The sequence below is a fragment of the Ovis aries genome, chromosome 2 (genome assembly GCF_016772045.2).
Source record: "Ovis aries strain OAR_USU_Benz2616 breed Rambouillet chromosome 2, ARS-UI_Ramb_v3.0, whole genome shotgun sequence".
Taxonomy (NCBI): domain Eukaryota; kingdom Metazoa; phylum Chordata; class Mammalia; order Artiodactyla; family Bovidae; genus Ovis; species Ovis aries.
The window spans coordinates 136821927-136841356 of NC_056055.1; the positions used below are offsets into that span (position 1 = coordinate 136821927).

A 19430-nucleotide genomic window follows, 5' to 3' on the forward strand; every position below is an offset into this window, starting at 1 on the left:
ATGAAGTCCAAGATCCTTAAGGCATATTTAAAACCCTCTATTAGCTCACCCAAATTTTCCTCCCCAACATTATCTCCTATCTCCACGGGTTTCATGTTGCTCCTCTCCCACCAGCTCCTTCCCTTCCTCCTTGAAACTTTTCTCCATCAGCTCTCACTCTCATCATCACGTCTGTCCACCCAAGCATACTCTGTTCTTCCTCCATCACAGATATGGCACTGGCAGGTTCTATTCAAAGATTATGTTACTGAAATCAAAAGGAAACATAAAATGTTACAATAGTCTGATTTCTGAAACAGATTTCTGTCTTAACAGATCCAGTAGAGATAGGTTTTCATCCACAGATAACTGTATCTGAGAGCCAGATGAGCTGCTAAAACATTATACATTATTTGGTTTTGTAGTCCCCAGAGCCTCCAGGAGACATGTGGTGCTATTTTTCTGGATAAACCAAATTCTCAGACCAAAGCATCCAGACATTCTAGGAAGACCAATAGTATCCCATGTGATATTCAGAATATCACCAATTTCTTGAATTTAGGCACATATGATTAGGAAGGAGGACTGTTCTATTTTTGCTATCTGGAAAAGCTAGAATTGTATTTCATAAGGTAATTATTAGCTGCAGTTAATAATTGCTCAAAGAATCAAGTGACAGCAGCCATTTTTATATAAAATTTTTAGTTATCTATAGATTTTTAAAATTTTTGTTTTTATTTATTTATTTATGGCTGTGGTGGGTCTTTGTTGCCGTGTGAGGGCTTTCTCTAGTTGCAGCAATCAAGGCCTACTCTCTAGCTATGGTGCGCGGGCTGCTCACTGCAGCGGCTTCCGCGGAGCAGAGTCTAGAGCGCAGGCGTCAGCAGTTGTGGCGCAGCAGCTTGGTTGCCCTGCAGCACATGGACTCTTCCCGAAGCAGGGGTAGAACCCATGCACCCTGCATTGGTGGACAGAGTCTCAACCACTGGACCTCCAGGGAAGTCCAGATATCTGTTTATAGATTTTTCATGGCCCCTCTTAACTGTAAACAGCATTCAGTTCACTATTACTATTACTAGTGTATTCAGTTCAGCTGCTCAGTCGTGTCCGACTCTTTGCGACCCCATGAATCGCAGCACGCCAGGCCTCCTTGTCCATCACCAACTCCCGGAGTTCACCCAAACTCATGTCCATCGAGTCAGTGATGCCATCCAGCCATCTCATCCTCTGTCGTCCCCTTCTCCTCCTGCCCCCAATCCCTCCCAGCATCAGAGTCTTTTCCAATGAGTCAGCTCTTCGCATGAGGTGGCCAAAGTACTGGAGTTTCAGCTTTAGCATCATTCCTTCCAAAGAACACCCAGGACTGATCTCCTTCAGAATGGACTGGTTGGATCTCCTTGCAGTCCAAGGGACTCTCAAGAGTCTTCTCCAACACCACACTTCAAAAGCATCAATTCTTCGGCGCTCAGCTTTCTTCACAGTCCAGCTCTCACATCCATACATGACCACAGGAAAAACCATAGCCTTGACTAGATGGACCCCTGTTGGCAGCGTAATGTCTCTGCTTTTGAATATGCTACCTAGGTTGGTCATAACTTTCGATCCAAGGAGTAAGTGTCTTTTAATTTCATGGCTGCAATCACCATATGCAGTGATTTTGGAGCCCCAAAAATAAAGTCAGCCACTGTTCCCACTGTTTCCCCATCTATTTGCCATGAAGTGATGGGACCAGATGCCATGATCTTCGTTTTCTGAATGTTGAGCTTTAAGCCAACTTTTTCACTCTCCTCTTTCACTTTCATTAAGAGGATTTTTAGTTCCTCTTCACTTTCTGCCATAAGGGTGGTGTCATCTGCATATCTGAGGTTGTTGATATTTCTCCCGGCAGTCTTGATTCCAGCTTGTGCTTCTTCCCCCCAGCGTTTCTCATGCATTAGATGATGCCAATAGTCTAGTGTTTTCACTAGCCATTTTTCCTCTTCAATATGCAATTTTTAAATAACTGATATGTCTGGTCTCTATTTTCTTCATTTTGCTTGCCTGCGAAATGTCTGCAACCAGGTGATATAGTTTTTCTGGTCTACCTAGAAAGAGGCTAGAGGAAGGAATAAAGGAATGGCTACTTTCCAGCAGCTGGCCCAGGACCTCTCAAGAGTGGATTCATTTATCATAATCAGAAAATCCTGATCAAATGTCAAAGTCACATTTTTTATATTATTATTTTGAAGTTAAAATTCTTCTACCAAATACTTTTATAAGTTCTATTTGGTTTTTTTTTTTTTTTTTGGTCACCATTTTTTCTAACTTTTCAATGTCCACTTGTATTAAGGCCCTGTCCTAGTTGTAACACCTTCCAATTTAGTATCATCTGCAAATTTCATTAACATGCTATTTACTCCCTCTTCCAGATCATTAATAAATGCTATTTTCTTATGTATTAAATTTTGCGGCCGAATAGATTTAATTTGCTGTTGTAATTTCAGTGCATGTTTTCTAAAGATACGATGCAGTTAAGAATGGTCTTAACATAGGCTTAAATCCATACCTAGTTTATAGCTATTTTACTATTATGCAATTCATTTGTGTTCTCTAATCAGCACTGTTGTGAGCTCCATTGAAGCAATAATCTATTGATTCTCTCTTCCTTCTTTTTCAATACAGTCATCATCTTGGCTTTAAATACACAGTAATAGCAGAGTTAGCACTATTGTGTGGTGGTAATCCACCACTATTTATAAAAGCAAATTAAGTCTTTTATTCTCAGTGGATATTTTTCCACTGTTAAAGAAATATTCTAACATTAAAAATTATTTTATGACCATAATATTTGATTTTGTTAAGCATAGTATCAATTTTCTAAAAAGAAATAGATTCTAGAATTTTAAAGCAAGTAAATGTAATGTATATTACATTTATATATACTTACAACAGATATTTTATATAAATAATATATTCTATATAGAGAGAGATAAAGATACGTTAGAAGTGTGTGCTAAACATTTTCTTTTATAACGAATCAGTTCACTGACTCCCTGACTCCTATAGGCTCTGGGGTGACTTTGTTCTTTATAATGGACTCAGACATGCCACCTTCAAATCAGAGAATGAGATTCATTAAGCCTTTTTTTGACTTTGTGTCACACATTATCCTCCTTATTATAGCCAGTTTTCACTTTCAATGAGATGAGGCTTCTCACATGCCACTTATTTCTACTTAATGTTCACATATTCGGAGAAGGCAATGTCACCCCATTCTGGTACTCTCGCTGGAAAATCCCATGGCCGGAGGAGCCTGGTAGGCTGCAGTCCATGGGGTCGCTAAGAGTCAGACATGACTGAGCAGCTTCGCTTTCACTTTTCACTTTCATGCATTGGAGAAGGAAATGACAACCCACTCCAGTGTTCTTGCCTTGAGAATCCCAGGGACGGGGAGCCTGGTGGGCTGCCGTCTATGGGGTCACACAGAGTTGGACACGACTGAAGCGACTTAGCAGCAGCAGCAGCAGTTCACGTATTGCAATTTTAAATCATTTTTTCAGGAGGTTAGGCTTCATGTTTCTGCATAATATTTCCAGGAAATAGTTTCTCTTCCCTCACTGTCAGTTTCTCTCTCTCTATTCCCCCTTATAAAGTTAACTGAGTATAAACCCACAGTAATCTTTTCTTTTCCATACTGAGAAATTTATTTAATCTCTACATCTCAATTTCCCCATCTGTGAATTTGTAATCTGTGAATTTGTAATCCTATGTGAACTTCCTGGGCCAGACCCCTCCCCTATATTCTGTGCTTTAACTCCTCTCTGAAGTACCTAGATAATTGTATCTGATGCACATTTCCTGAGTAGTTTTATAAATGCTAAAACCATCACCAAGTGGAAGAAATTAACTACTTGATCATGAGCATGTAGCCCCCAGACCTGCTAGTATCTGAGGATGAATAAACCCTGTGACACCACCCTGTAACCTCATCATCAACCAATCAGAGAATCATGCACAAGCTGATCTCAAACCCTATAAGTCCCCTCCCTCACCTCGCCTTTAAAATATGTTGACTGCAACCTGCGGGTATGGCTCAGGGGTAGAGCATTTGATTACAACTTTGAAAAAAAAAAAAAAGTCGACTGGAAAAAAAAAAAGCACACCATGAAGAGTTGCGAGTTAAGTTTTATTTGGGGTAGAATGAGGACTACAGCCCAGGAGACAGCATTTCAGATAGCTCTGAGAGACTGTTCCAAAGAGGTAGGGAGAGGGTCAGTATATATGTGATTTTGGTGAAAGCGGAGTATATTCAATCAAGCACATATTTTTTGCAGCTGGCTGCTGCTATTCTCGTGAAAGTTACTGCTAGGTCATGAGGAGCAGACCTCAGCATGAAGGATGTTTTTTTCTTCTTCTTTTGGTTGCACCAGGCTACATGTGGGATCTTAGTTCCCCGATTAGGGATTGAACCCATGCCTGTTGCATTGGAAGCACAGTTTTAATCACCGGACTGCCAGGGAAGTCCCACCATGGATTTTTTTTTTATTTTCTAGATATGAGGAGATGCAGGAAGTGGGCTCATAAAGTCTCCTGAAAATATCTATCTGAAGGCTTATTCTGCCAGTTTTTCCCAGAGCTCCACCCACCCTAAATTTTTTTCAGGGGATATTGAAGGTTGTCTTCCCTGGTGGCTCAGTGATAAAGAATTCACCTGTCAATACAGGAGACATTTCTGGGTCAGGAAGAGCTCCTGGAGGAGGAAATGGCAACCATTCAAGTATTCTTGCCTGGGAATCCCCATGGACTATAACCCCATGGACAGAGGAGCCTGGCAGGCTACAGTCCAGGAGGTCTCATAAGAGTTGGACACAATTTACTGACAATGGAAGGTCAGCAGCTGCAGCAGTTCATGATTTAATTCTGTAGAGATAGATGGCAAGTATCAACTTGTAGTTGTCAAATGCTTTCCTGAAATCCATAGAGTTTTGGGCCTTTTGAATACTAGCTGTCCTGAACTCCTTGCTTGGCACCCTGCAATAAATGCTGCACCTTTCTTCACCACAACCTGATGTCAGTAGACTGGCTTTACTGTGTGAGGGCTAGGGACCCATTTGGTTTGACAACAACTTGTCCTCTCATGCGCTTCCCTGGTGCTCAGATGGTAAAGAATCCACCTGCAGTGCAGGAGACCAGGGTTCGATTGCTGGGTTGGGAAGATCCCCTGGAGAAGGGAACATCTACCCACTCCAGTATTCTTGCCTGGAGAATTCCATGGACAGAGAAGCCTGGCAGGCTACAGTCCATGGGGTCTCAAAGTGTCTGACAGGACTGAGTGACTTTCACTTTTACTTTCTGTCCCCTCCTAACTGGCCTATTCATCTCAGATTGTTGTTGTCAAGTTCAAATGAGACAGTTTATGCAAACATGTTTTATAAGTGGTATACAAACAAATTAATGGTATTATGTTGTACTGAAATATAATAAAGGCAAATCGAAGATATTATTTTCACTGAGAAATTAAAGCTGCATTTCCACAGATTTTCCATGTAGAACTGTCTATTTTTATGACATGTTATCCTTTCTTAATTGGCCCTAATCCTAATCCTAATTTGAATGCAATTCAGTACTAAATCTAAGATTTGAAGAGAAAAATGTCTGCATTTTAGATAACTAAACAACATGCAATTTTACATTCCAAGTTCCTAAATAGTTTCACAGTAGGCCTGTGAGTTACAAAAGACATAAGTAAGTAAATTCTGTTTTCCTATGGGAAACTTTTTATTCTTTTTTCTTACTTTTGAAGTCTTAAAGAGTTGAATTTCAGCTGAAAACATTGAGCTAAAATTTAATTTTCTATCTAGAGCAAGTATTCTTAGGTAATATTTGAGATTCTATGAAATTCTCTTTTGTTTTCCTGCAAAAAACTTTGTTTCCCTCTGCTCCAAGGCTTAGGATAGGGCTCCAGGGTGGTTAAAAAGCTGAGTAGTGGCTGCAGTGGTACCCTTGCATTCCTATACACGAATAATGAGAAAGTAGAAAAAGAAATTAAGGAAACAATTCCATTCACCATTGCAATGAAAAGAATAAAATACTTAGGAATATATCTACCTAAAGAAACTAAAGACCTATATATAGAAAACTATAAAACACTGATGAAAGAAATCAAAGAGGACACTAATAGATGGAGAAATATACCATGTTCATGGATCAGAAGAATCAATATAGTGAAAATGAGTATACTACCCAAAGCAATTTACAAATTCAATGCAATCCCTATCAAGCTACCAGCCATATTTTTCACAGAACTAGAACAAATAATTTCAAGATTTGTATGGAAATACAAAAAACCTCGAATAGCCAAAGCAATCTTGAGAAAGAAGAATGGAACTGGAGGAATCAACTTGCCTGACTTCAGGCTCTACTACAAAGCCACAGTCATCAAGACAGTATGGTACTGGCACAAAGACAGACATATAGATCAATGGAACAAAATAGAAAGCCCAGAGATAAATCCACACACATATGGACACCTTATCTTTGACAAAGGAGGCAAGAATATACAATGGAGTAAAGACAATCTCTTTAACAAGTGGTGCTGGGAAAACTGGTCAACCACTTGTAAAAGAATGAAACTAGATCACTTCCTAACACCACACACAAAAATAAACTCAAAATGGATTAAAGATCTAAATGTAAGATCAGAAACTATAAAACTCCTAGAGGAGAACATAGGCAACACACTCTCAGACATAAATCACAGCAGGATCCTCTATGATCCACCTCCCAGAATTCTGGAAATAAAAGCAAAAATAAACAAATGGGATCTAATTAAAATTAAAAGCTTCTGCACAACAAAGGAAAATATAAGCAAGGTGAAAAGACAGCCTTCTGAATGGGAGAAAATAATAGCAAATGAAGCAACTGACAAACAACTAATCTCAAAAATATACAAGCAACTTCTGCAGCTCAATTCCAGAAAAATAAACGACCCAATCGAAAAATGGGCCAAAGAACTAAATAGACATTTCTCCAAAGAAGACATACGGATGGCTAACAAACACATGAAAAGATGCTCAACATCACTCATTATTAGAGAAATGCAAATCAAAACCACAATGAGGTACCACTTCACACCAGTCAGAATGGCTGCGATCCAAAAATCTGCAAGCAATAAATGCTGGAGAGGGTGTGGAGAAAAGGGAACCCTCCTACACTGTTGGTGGGAATGCAAACTAGTACAGCCACTATGGAGAACAGTGTGGAGATTCCTTAAAAATTGCAAATAGAACTACCTTATGACCCAGCAATCCCACTTCTGGGCATACACACCGAGGAAACCAGAATTGAAAGAGACACATGTACCCCAATGTTCATCGCAGCACTGTTTATAATAGCCAGGACATGGAAACAACCTAGATGTCCATCAGCAGATGAATGGATAAGCAAGCTGTGGTACATATACACAATGGAGTATTACTCAGCCATTAAGAAGAATTCATTTGAATCAGTTCTGATGAGATGGATGAAACTGGAGCCGATTATACAGAGTGAAGTAAGCCAGAAAGAAAAACACCAATACAGTATACTAACACATATATATGGAATTTAGGAAGATGGCAACGACGACCCTGTATGCAAGACAGGGAAAGAGACACAGATGTGTATAATGGACTTTTGGACTCAGAGGGAGAGGGAGAGGGTGGGATGATTTGGGAGAATGACATTCTAACATGTATACTATCATGTAAGAATTCAATTGCCAGTCTATGTCTGACGCAGGATGCAGCATGCTTGGGGCTGGTACATGGGGATGATCCAGAGAGATGTTATGGGGAGGGAGGTGGGAGGGGGGTTCATGTTTGGGAACGCATGTAAGAATTAAAGATTTTAAAATTTAAAAAATAAAAAACTAAAAAATAAATAAATAAAATAAAAATAAAAATAAAAAAAATAAAAAAACAAAAAAAACCCAACAACAACAACAAAAAAAGAATCCTCCTGCCCATTCAGGAGATGCAAGAGACTCAGGTTTGATCCCTGGGTCAGGAAGATCCTCTGGAGAAGGAAATGGCAACACAGGCCAGTATTCTTGCCTGGGAAATCTCAGGCACAGGGAAGCCTGGCAGCTACAGTCATGGGGGGAGCCGGGTGGAGGAGGGGGGGGGCGGAGGGGGGGGGCGGGTGTTGCAAAAGAGTCAGAGATGACTTAGCAACTGAAAAAACAAAAAGTTGCAAAGAGACTTCATGCAGAAGTGCTGATACAGGAGAAGCTCCTCAAAGGCCACTATGAGACAAACTGGAACCTGGGGCCCTTTACTGGAGTGCTTGCACCTGAACAAATGTCTCCTCCAACGGGAGATGGTGCTGGACAGGGAGGCCTGGCATGCTGCGATTCATGGGGTCACAAAGAGTTGGACACGCCTGAGCGACTGATATGATCTGATCTGAGCAACAGAATAGAAAGTAACTATAAGGCATTAAAAATAACTGTACGCATGCGCAGTTGGGGGCAAATTATGAACCAGAAGATACAAACAGGCCAAAATGTAACTGTCACTTCTGGAGGTTCAGGGAGCAAAAGCAGAGTACCACGCATGGTCCCTGCAAACAGCACCATCAAGGGGTGGGCAGACCACCTGAGCCAGCCCTCCAGCGCCACCCTCCAATCTACTCCATCCTCTCATCATTTGAGAAAATAGCTCACCCTCCTTCCCGAGGAGTTAGCAAAGGGACATGTTACTTGTTTTTGTTCCCTCTTGCTATAGCACGGATCCCAGCAAAGCCTTGCCCAAGTTTCCCGTCTGGCCTCTAATAAATTTCTGTTGATTAAAGAGCCCAAGGCCCCAGGGCTGGGCTCCAGAAGCCCCTCATCCTGCTAGAGGGTGAGTGTTTGGAGGGGAACTCGTCCCGCCCAGCCTGGGGGCCAACCAGCCTGCAGAGGGGAATCACGTGGTCGCCATCTTCTCGGTGTGTTTCACCTGTTCCTCCAGGACGCGGCTCTCCCCCAGGGCAGAGCCCAGGGCCTGCAGAGCCAACAAGGCCTGGTTCCAGTTCTTCTTCACGAGAATGGCAACTCCCATGGCGTCCTGGGTTTTACCCCACTCTTCTTGGGGCAGCTTCCACACGTCCTGGAAGAGAGCACAGCTGGCTGCCCCACTGGTTTTGTATTTTCAAGGGACCGCTGGGTGCCCTCATGCTTCTCTTTGGCTGATTCGTGGAAAAAGTGGCCCCTGCCCTCCAGAGCCACATCGTCCCAATGGAAATAGAAGTCCAGAGAGAGGTAGGTGTTAGAGGACTGCAGAGACAGGTTGACTGCGGGGTGGACTGCGGCCTCCACCTCTGTGGAATAGTTCTCAAGCATCTGGGAGCTCTTGAGTAATTGGTAATAAGGAGAGAAGCTGAAAAAATGGTGTGGCTGGTCCTGGTGGCTGAGGATAGCTGAGGGGTTGGTTCTGAAAGTTGTGACTAGAAAGAGGTAGGAGGGTGGTCGAGGTGTTGATGAAAATAATAGACAATCTGTAATAAGACTAGAAAAGTTTAATTTGAGCCAAGTTGAGGACTAGCCACTTTCACTTTCATCAAGAGGCTTTTCAGCTCCTCTTCACTTTCTGCCATAAGGGTGGTGTCATCTGCATATCTGAGGTTGTTGATATTTCTCCCGGCAATCTTGATTCCAGCTTGTGTTTCTTCCAGTCCAGTGTTTCTCATGATGTACTCTGCATAGAAGTTAAATAAGCAGGATGACAATATATAGCCTTGACGTACTCCTTTTCCTATTTGGAACCAGTCTGTTGTTTCATGTCCAGTTCTAACTGTTGCTTCCTGACCTGCATATAGATTTCTCAAGAGGCAGGTTAGGTGGTCTGGTATTCCCATCTCTTTCAGAATTTTCCACAGTTTATTATGATCCACACAGTCAAAGGCTTTGGCATAGTCAATAAAGCAGAAATAGATGTTTTTCTGGAACTCTCTTTCTTTTCCATGATCCAGCGGATGTTGGCAATTTGATCTCTGGTTCCTCTGCCTTTTCTAAAACCAGCTTGAACACCAGGAAGTTCACGGTTCACATATTGCTGAAGCCTGGCTTGGAGAATTTTGAGCATTACTTTACTAGCATGTGAGATGAGTGCAATTGTGTGGTAGTTTGAGCATTCTTTGGCATTGCCTTTCTTTGGGATTGGAATGAAAACGGTCCTTTTTCCAGTCCTGTGGCCACTGCTGAGTTTTCCAAATTTGCTGGCATATTGAGTGCAACACTTTCACAGCATCATCTTTCAGGATTTGAAATAGCTCAACTGGAATTCCATCACCTCCACTAGCTTTGTTCGTAGTGATGCTTTCTAAGGCCCACTTGACTCTTGATGAAAGTGAAAGAGGAGAGTGAAAAAGTTGGCTTAACACTCAACATACAGAAAACGAAGATCATGGCATCCAGTAGATCACTTCATGGGAAATAGATGGGGGAACAGTGGAAACAGTGGCAGACTTTGTTTTTTTGGGCTCCAAAATCACTGCAGATGGTGATTGCAGCCATGAAATTAAAAGACGCTTACTCCTTGGAAGAAAAGTTATGACCAACCTAGATAGCATATTCAAAAGCAGAGACATTACTTTGCCGACTAAGGTCCGTCTAGTCAAGGCTATGGTTTTTCCTGTGGTCATGTATGGATGTGAGAGTTGGACTGTGAAGAAGGCTGAGCACCAAAGAATTGATGCTTTTGGACTGTGGTGTTAGAGAAGACTCTTGAGAGTCCCTTGGACTGCAAGGAGATCCAACCAGTCCATTCTGAAGGAGATCAGCCCTGGGATTTCTCTGGAAGGAATGATGCTAAAGCTGAAACTCCAGTACTTTGGCCACCTCATGCGAAGAGTTGACTCATTGGAAAAGACTCTGATGCTGGGAGGGATTGAGGGCAGGAGGAGAAGGGGACGACAGAGGATGAGATGGCTGGATGGCATCACTGATTCGATGGATGTGAGTCTGAGTGAACTCCGGGAGTCAGTGACGGACAGGGAGGCCTGGCATGCTGCTATTCATGGGGTCGCAAAGAGTCAGACATGACTGAGCGACTAAACTGAACTGAACTGAACTGAGGACCAGCCCAGAATCCTGCTTCCAAGATTACTCTGAGAAACTGCTCTGGAGAAGCAAGGTTTTCAACATAGTTTTATATCTTGTGAAAACAAAGAACATTGAACAAGTCAGGGTTACATTACTTCAATGTTTCAAAAAAAAGAAAACAGGGAATTCCCTGGCGGTCCAGCGGTTAGGACTCCATGCCAAGGGCCCTGATTCAATCCCTAGTCAGGGAACTAAGATCCCACAAGCCATGTGGTGTGGTTAAAAAAACAAACAAACAGAAAAAAGAAAAAGAAAAAAAAACAAAAACAGAACAGAGCAGTAGGTACCCAGTGAGTCAGTACAGTCTTGGCACCTGGGAAGGGAGTCTTATCATCAAAGGAGAACCAGTGTCAGTGTCCAAGGAAAAGTGGTGTTTAACCTTAACTTTTTAACATGGACATTATTTACTTCTGGTCAGTAGGCCCTTTTCTTTAATAATTAAAGCAGTTGTACAATGTATGTTTGATAGGCCATAAGCAGGCTATTGGGTTTTTTTTGTTTTGTTTTGTTTTAGGCTATTGTACTTAGCATAAAATTCAAATTAACTCATGTGTAAACCAGAATGACTTCCCTGTATCTCGATATGTGAAAATTTCTTTCATCAGAGGCTGGAGGAAGGGGTGTCCCATGTCTGTTTCGTCCAAACACTGTTAAGCAAGAGACAGATCCAAGGGACTGCCAAGCACACTGCTGAGAGTTGATTCTTTTCTTTTTATGTATAGATGTATTCTTTTATGTGCTCCCAATGCAGGAGCATTGGGATACATTTATATATAAGTGTATTCTTTTTTAAAAATTTATTTAGTTTTAATTGAAGGATAATGGCATTACAGTATTGTGTTGGTTTCTGCCACACATCAACATGAATCAGCCAGAGGTATACACATGCTTCCTCCCTCTTGTACCTCCCGTCTGCCTCCCACCCCTCTGGGTGGTTACAGAGCCCTGGTTTGAGTTCCCTAAAAATATGGAATGCTTCACAAATTTTCGCGTCATCCTTGCACAGGGGCCATGCTAATCTACCCTGTAGGCACCCGATTTTAGTATATGTGCTGCCGAAGTGAGCACTGAGAGTTGATTCTTCACTATTTGCATCTCTCACAAATTCATCCTCCTGACGCGTTCCAGTCTATTCATTACAATTCAGGTTGAATGATAAATCTCCGTATAATTTTCCCCACTTACAGTTCTTTCTTTAAAAGATCTTTTAGTTGAACTATGTAGGATCTTTATTTGCAGCATGTGGGATCTAGTTCTCTGACCAGGGATCAAACTCAGGCCCCCTCCTGCATTGGGAGCACAGAGACTTAGCCACCAGACCACCAGGGAAGTTCCCTGGATAGTAGTTTTTTTACTTCATTAATGTAAAGCAAACCTTACCAAACTTTTGTGGGGGACATTTCAAAATAATTGTAAGTCAGATGTGCAAAATCCTACTGAATTATTTCAGTTGAGTAATCAAAATTCAACCTCACTGAGCCAACCTTTGGAGAAGGAAATGGCAACCCACTCCAGTATTCTTGTCTGGAGAATCTCCATGGACAGAGGTGTCTGGCGGGCTACAGTCCATGGCGTTGCAGAGTCAGACATGACTGAGCGACTAAGCGCAAGCCAGCCTTGGTCATTGTAGACAACCAGTTTATCTGGATCATTTCACAGACCTCTCTAACAAGTTTCAGTGTTTCAGTTACATAGCTTAAGATCTATGACTAACACCCCCAGCCTCTGGAGGAATATGCTTTACGCACCTCTAGATGGTTCAGATTATTTCCGGTTCTGAAAGATCCAGATGCACAAGTTTTAGTGTTGACATCCTGTAATGAAATAAAGCTCATGGATATTCTTGAAGTCATAGGCTGATTTTAGTAGTTTTATTTCCCAAAATGTATGTAAGTGGAGGCCAAATTCAAGTTCTTACCCAGACTCTTTCTTAGACAAGTCACAGTGGACCTTGAGTGGTCTTATTCCATGAAAAGTTGGGAGATTGGTGGATCCTTTGGGACAAATGTTAATGAGGACTTTGACGTGTCAGACTCAAAGATTAAGGCTCTGACTACAGTACAGCATAGGGACTAAGAACATGGGCTTTGGGTTGGATAGACCTTGACTGAGGTCTGCTTCTTACGAGCTGTGTGACCTTGAGTGTTTTACTCAGCCTTTCTGAGCCTCATTTTCTTCACCTATAAAAATAGGATTTTTGTTTGGATTGAATAAGTCAACATATGTACAGTGTTTAAAACAGGGCTTTGAGTTAGTGTTGCTGTTATTATTAGTCATGTTTCATGCTAAATATTTTTTACTATCATTATTCAGTTATATGAATTGTTTTCTCTGGAATTAGTTTTTCTCTTTTATGGTACTAGTTTTCCTAGACATCTCTGATCAAATTAATCATTTTTAAAAATAATGTTATTTGTTTATTTTAGACTGTGCTGGGTCTTCATTGCTGTGTGGACGTTTTCTCTAGTTGTGGTGAGCGAGGGCTACCCTGCAGTTGCGGAGCGTCGGCTTCTCCTTGTGCTGGCTTCTCTTGTTGCAGCTCACCGGCTGTAGGGCTCGAGAGCTTCAGTAGTTGCAGCTCATGGGCCTAGTTGCTCAGTGGCATGTGGGATCTTCCTGGATCAGGGATCAAACCTGTGTGTGTCCTGCATTGACAGGCAGATTCTTTACCACTGAGTCACGAGGGAAGCCCAATCATTAGTTATTGTTTATATGTAAGAATGAAGAATTAGATTTGACTATTTTAGTTAGCTGTCATGGATTTTCTTTATTGTTGAGACATAGATTTTTTTCCTGTAGGATACTTCCCTGAATAGGAAGACTATATGGTAACCTCAAGTACATGGAGGAACTAGTGTGACAAGCAGTCCTGCTTTAGATGCAGTGAACTTGTACACATATTTTCATGGTGGACTTAGCCAGAACAGCAGAAGTAGAAATCTTGCCTTGGATTTCTTTTCTTTCTCATTTTGTGAAGTTATAACTTAAGATAGCTAATGAAAAAGTGTGCAGAAGGTGACCAAAAAAGGTACTGAGGAAGAGTATCCCATTGGATATTTGAATGAAAGTTTTGCTACAGCTTGTGAGGACAGTTATCAAGAAGGCCAAAATCAGGAAAAATTAAAAATTGATAGAAATCCTTTGATATTAGGAAGGGCATCTAAAGTATCACTGCAGTCTTTGAGGGGTTGTCAAAAATAGCAGGGAAAAAACTGTCCCCTAAGCTTATTATAACTTAGGGGATTTTAAGAGAAAGGAAGAATGATGTCAGTGTGTATTCTGGGGATTTATCTTTACATGAAAGGTAATGGCTGGTTAGGCTCCCATGTCTGAGAATGCATCCCATGCTGAACGATGCCTTAGCACAGAACTGGGGAGGGCTTGAAGTTTCAGTCTTTCTTTCTCTCCTCACTAGTCTCTGAAATGAAGAGTTAGAGAAGAGAGGTTTACTTTCCCTGATATAAATTATGACACCTACCCTTATGAGGCAGAAGGAGAGGTAGCTCGTTTTGGTTTTAATTAAGACCATTTGCTGTTATCTAGTATAACTGTTTTGTTTTTTTTTTTTTGTCATTTATAGTTTCCTTTCAAAGAGGATGACCCTAGTGATAGGAGGGTCTTCTGTTTGAACAATATCTTCATTCCCAGTCAGAATGGAGATGTTTAGGTTTGGAGCTAAGAAGTAGGATACAATTAAGTTGATCTGCATAAAGAAGAAAGTGTGACTTAGGGTTCCTAAGGATTATCTGCAGACTGGAGGGGGTGGGGAGAACCTGGACTAGAAAGAGCAGAGCCTATGATACGCAGCAAAGAAGAAAGCTTTGGAGGACATATTATATTCAATGAGGATTTTTTTTTTCAAGGAAGATTTTTAAAAATGAAATACTGTGCAGTTCTGGAATGAAACCCACTTCTCCCGTCTTATCTACCAAAAAAAAAAAAAAAAAGTAAATCTGCATCGTTCAATAATGCTCTGATTTCAGTGGATTTAGTTTTTAATGAAATAAAACATAGCAAACAATGTGAAAACACACATGGGCTAACCAGACACTCAGCTTCAGGGATAAAAGCATATCAAATACAATGGAAGTCCCTCCCTGAATACGACTGGATAATTTATGGCGAAGGCTTAAAGGCTTCCAGTAACATGTATATGGTATATTGATGAAGGGACACACACATACATTTTTGTTCTAAAGAGAAAACTTCAGAGAAAAATACTCCCAAATCTCTTTCCTAAACCTCACAATATTTTGGCAAAATTAATCTCATGGTTTGGTTCCCAAACTTTTTTCGGTTATTTTTAGCTTTTTCCTCCTTGGGGACAATAAGACAGGCTGATAGTGAAGTCTCATAGTTAATAACATAGGCTTTGTAATTTTTTTTGTTTACTTTTTATTTTATGTTGGAGTATAGTTGATAGTTTCAGATGTACAGCAAACTGAGGCTGTTATTCATATACATGTATCTGTTTTCAAATTCTTTTCCCATTTAGGTTTGTTACTTATCATTGAGCAGAGTTCCCTGTGCTATACAGTAGGTCCTTGTTGTTTATCTATTTTAAATACAGCAGTGTATACACACTAGTCCCAGACTCCCTAACTGTCCTTCCCCCCTTCTCCACCCCCCGAATAACCATAAGCTCATTCTGTTAGTCTGTTTCTGTTCTAACAGTATGCTTTGGAATCAGATACACCTGGTTTGAAACCCCACCTCTACCTTAATCGAAGCATGTCTCCTATATTGCAGATGGATTCTTTACCGCTGAGCAACCAGGGAAGCCTCTTATTTCTCTAGCCGTCATCTTTTCTTGGTGCTCAATATCCATGCCCCATGTACAGATTTGATTCAGTTGCTCCAAAGCAGTTTTTTCTAATGACTAACAGAACTCTGCACAATAGACCTATAACGCAACTGTGTATTTCAATTACCCCCATAACCCCTCCCCCCACAACTGCCTCAGTGTTGACTTAATATTATTCATTTGCTTGTGTTGGTATTGAAAACAAACTCTTAATTAAAATGGCCCAGCATCACCTGGCTCACATAGAGTGCCACAAGCAATAATCCCTAATTTAATGTACCCTTCGGCTCATACCTCCAATTTAGTTTTTGAAACTAGGAATATAAATGGATTTCATAATGGCCTGTGAGCATCAGGTGACAGATTAGAATCACTAATGAAGAGCCACTTTCTTGGTAGGATTAACATTGTGTGATTGTTTCTAGGTTCCATGGTTCCTGTAATTGAACACCCAGGTGAGGCTAAAATTGAACTTCTTGAGTGAATTATGTATGTATGACTTGTGTTAACACTTTGGTTTGGTTCCTCATCTATTCTTGCACGGTGGTGGTTTAGTCACTAAGTTGCTAAGTCATAGACTCTTGAGACCCTATAGACTTTAGCCCACTAGGCCCCTCCGTCCATGGAATTTTCCAGACAAGAATACTGGAGTGGGTTGCCATTTCCTTCTTCAGGAGATCTTCCTGACCTAGGGATTGAATCTGGGTCTCCTATGTTGCGGGCAGATTCTTTCCCAACTGAGCCACCAGGGAAGCCCCCATGCATTCTTACATATATAACCATTTATCTGCTGATAAGAAGTATGAGGCTTTTCTTCTATTTTCACCTCCCCACTCTTTCATTCAGTAATTTGAAATGTTTTCTATTCCTCTGAAAATAACTTTTAGGTTGGGTATAGACAAGATAGTTATCCTCTGTTTCAATTATTGCAGTAATCCCTTAGTAAAACTCAAGTAACCCATGTTTGGGGTGCAAAGGATGAGCAATGCACAGGCCTCTTGAACTGCTCCTCTACTCAGGTCAAGTTCAAGAACTCAATGCCCTCGTATAAGTCTCTCTCCTTTCCCCTCCTTTCATGATTGGTTTGACTGGAGACTCACAGGCATCCTTGAATGTTCTAAAGTTCTCTTCACTGTGGCTTCTTATAGCAGAGAGGCAGAAGAGGCATTAATAGTTTTTGAGAACCAAGTACTCAGTATGCCAGACGCTTCATATACCTAAACTCATTTAATCCTCCCCACAGCCTTTGTGAGGGCGGTGTTATAATAATTCTCATCAGCAGATATGGAAATTGAGGCTCCGAGGAGATACACTGGCCAGTGTTCAAATGCGAGGGCTACTGCAAACAGTGGGGGTTCTCTAGTAGGGCAGTGCCAGTCAGAGAGAAGGGTTGCCTCTTGTCCTAATGCAAGTGAAGGTGTTGTTTGGACTGGAGAGGGCCCTGACTGAGTCAAACCCTGATTTTAAAGCCCAGTGTATTTCTGCTATTGTGTATTCCTTCCCCCAAAGCTACTAACTTCACCCAAGAGAAGCATTTTAAACATCTGACGGCACCAGGCCCTGAAAACTCTCCCTAAACAAGAGCAGCAACACTTTCAGACACTTGCAAAGTGTGCTACCTTCACTTTAGTAGACGGTCAGCAAAAACGGTAGCAGTATTCCTTTTCCTATATCCACAGCCTCGGCGCTGTGACCTTGCAGCTCTGCACGTGGAGAGACAGAGTTACTTCTCCACCCTTTGAATCTTGTCTGGCCTCTTCACTCACGTTGGCCAGTGCAGTGCTATGGAAGTGATGGCGCATCCATTCTGAGCCCAGGCCTCAACAGCTCCCGTTCATCTACTTCTTCCTTGGGAACCCTTCCTAGCCAGCAAGTGAATAAGCCCAGGCTAGCCTGCTGGAGGATGGGAGACTGCATAGAGCAGAGATGGAGCACTCCATCGGAGGTCTTCCTGTACCAGTTGACTGCAGGTGCTTGACGGAGCCCAGCCTACGTCTGGCTCAGGTGGCAGAATTGCCTTGTTGACCCATGGACTCATTGTTTTAAACCACTAATTTTGGAGTGTTTGATACACAGTGTTAATTAACTACATGTCTCATTGGAGGATGTTTTCAGATGAGATTAACCTTCCAATTGGTGAACTGTTTTTTAAATTGAAGACTAGTCTATTTACAATGTTGTGTTAATTACTGCTGTACAGAGAAGTGATTCAGTTATACACATATATACATTCTTTTTCATTTCCATTGTGGTTTATTATAGAATCTTGGATATAGTCCTCTGTGCTTATATACAAACGCTTACAGTTGCTAACCACAGCCTCCTACTCCATCCCTCCCCCAGACCCTTCCCCTTTGGCAACACCAGTGTGTTCTCTATGTCCATGGTGCTGTTTCTGTTTCATAGATAGGTTCATTAGGGCCGTATTTTAGATGTCATGTATAAGTGATATTATCTGGTGTTAGTCTTTCTTTCTGATTTACTTTATTTAGTATAATAATCTTTAGTTGCACCCAAACGGCATTATATTGTTGCTTTTGTATTATATTTGTTGCTGCAAATGGCATTATATTGTTGCTTTTATGGCTGAGTTGTATTCCGTTGTACGTGTGTACCACATCTTCTTTATCCATTCATCTGCTTTTATTGTTTTTGTTCTGGAAACACCATGCGGCTTTCAGGATCTTAGGTCCCTGACCAGGGACTGAACCTGGGCCCCAGTGGTGAAAGGGCTGAATCCTAACCACTGGACTACCACTCATCTGTCAGTGGACATTTGGGTGGTTTCCATGTCTTGACTGTTGTGAACAGTGCTGCTGTGAACATAGGGATGCGTGTACCTTTTTGAATTATCATTTTTTCAGGATATATGCCCAGCAGTGAGATTGCTGGATTGTAGGGTAATTCTAGTTTTAGTTTTCCGAGGAACCGCTATCCTGTTTTCCATAGTGGCTGCACCAGCTTACAATATAGTATGCAATATAAAGTCCCTCCAGCGATACAGGAGGATTCCCTTTTCTCCACATTCTCTCCAGCCTTTGCTATTTGTAGACTTTTTAATAACAGTTGTTCTGAATGGTGTGAGGTGCTACCTCACTGTGGTTTTTGATTTGCATTTCTCTAATAATTAGCAATGTTGAGCATCCTTTCATGTGCCTCTTGGCCTTCTGTCTGTCTTGTTTGGAGAAATGTCTATTTAGGTCTTCTGATCATTTTTTGATTGGGTTATTTTTTTGTTGTTGAGTAGTGTGAGCTGTTGATGTATTTTGGAAACATATTCCTTGTTGGTTGCATTGTTAACAAATATTTTCTCCCATTCAGTAGGTTGTGTTTTCATTTTGTCTCCGTTTCCTTTGCTGTGTAAAAGTTTGTAAGTTCGATTAGGTCCCATTTGTTTATTTTTGCTTTTATTTCTATTGCCTTGGGAGACTGACCTAAGAAAATGTAGGTATGGTTTATGTCAGAGAGTGCTTTGCCTATGTTCTCTTCTAAGAATTTTATGGTGTCATGTCTTATGCTTAAGTTTTCAAGCCATTTTGAGTTTAT

General features: G+C 41.3%; 1 non-coding gene across 1 annotated transcript; it reads right to left on the bottom strand.

Annotated features, from left to right (window-relative positions):
• Positions 1–12041: 12041 nt before the first annotated feature.
• Positions 12042–12148, bottom strand: LOC114113313 (U6 spliceosomal RNA). Its single transcript, XR_003588374.1, has one exon. It is a non-coding gene; the product is annotated as a U6 spliceosomal RNA (small nuclear RNA).
• Between the last annotated feature and the right edge of the window lie 7282 nt (positions 12149–19430).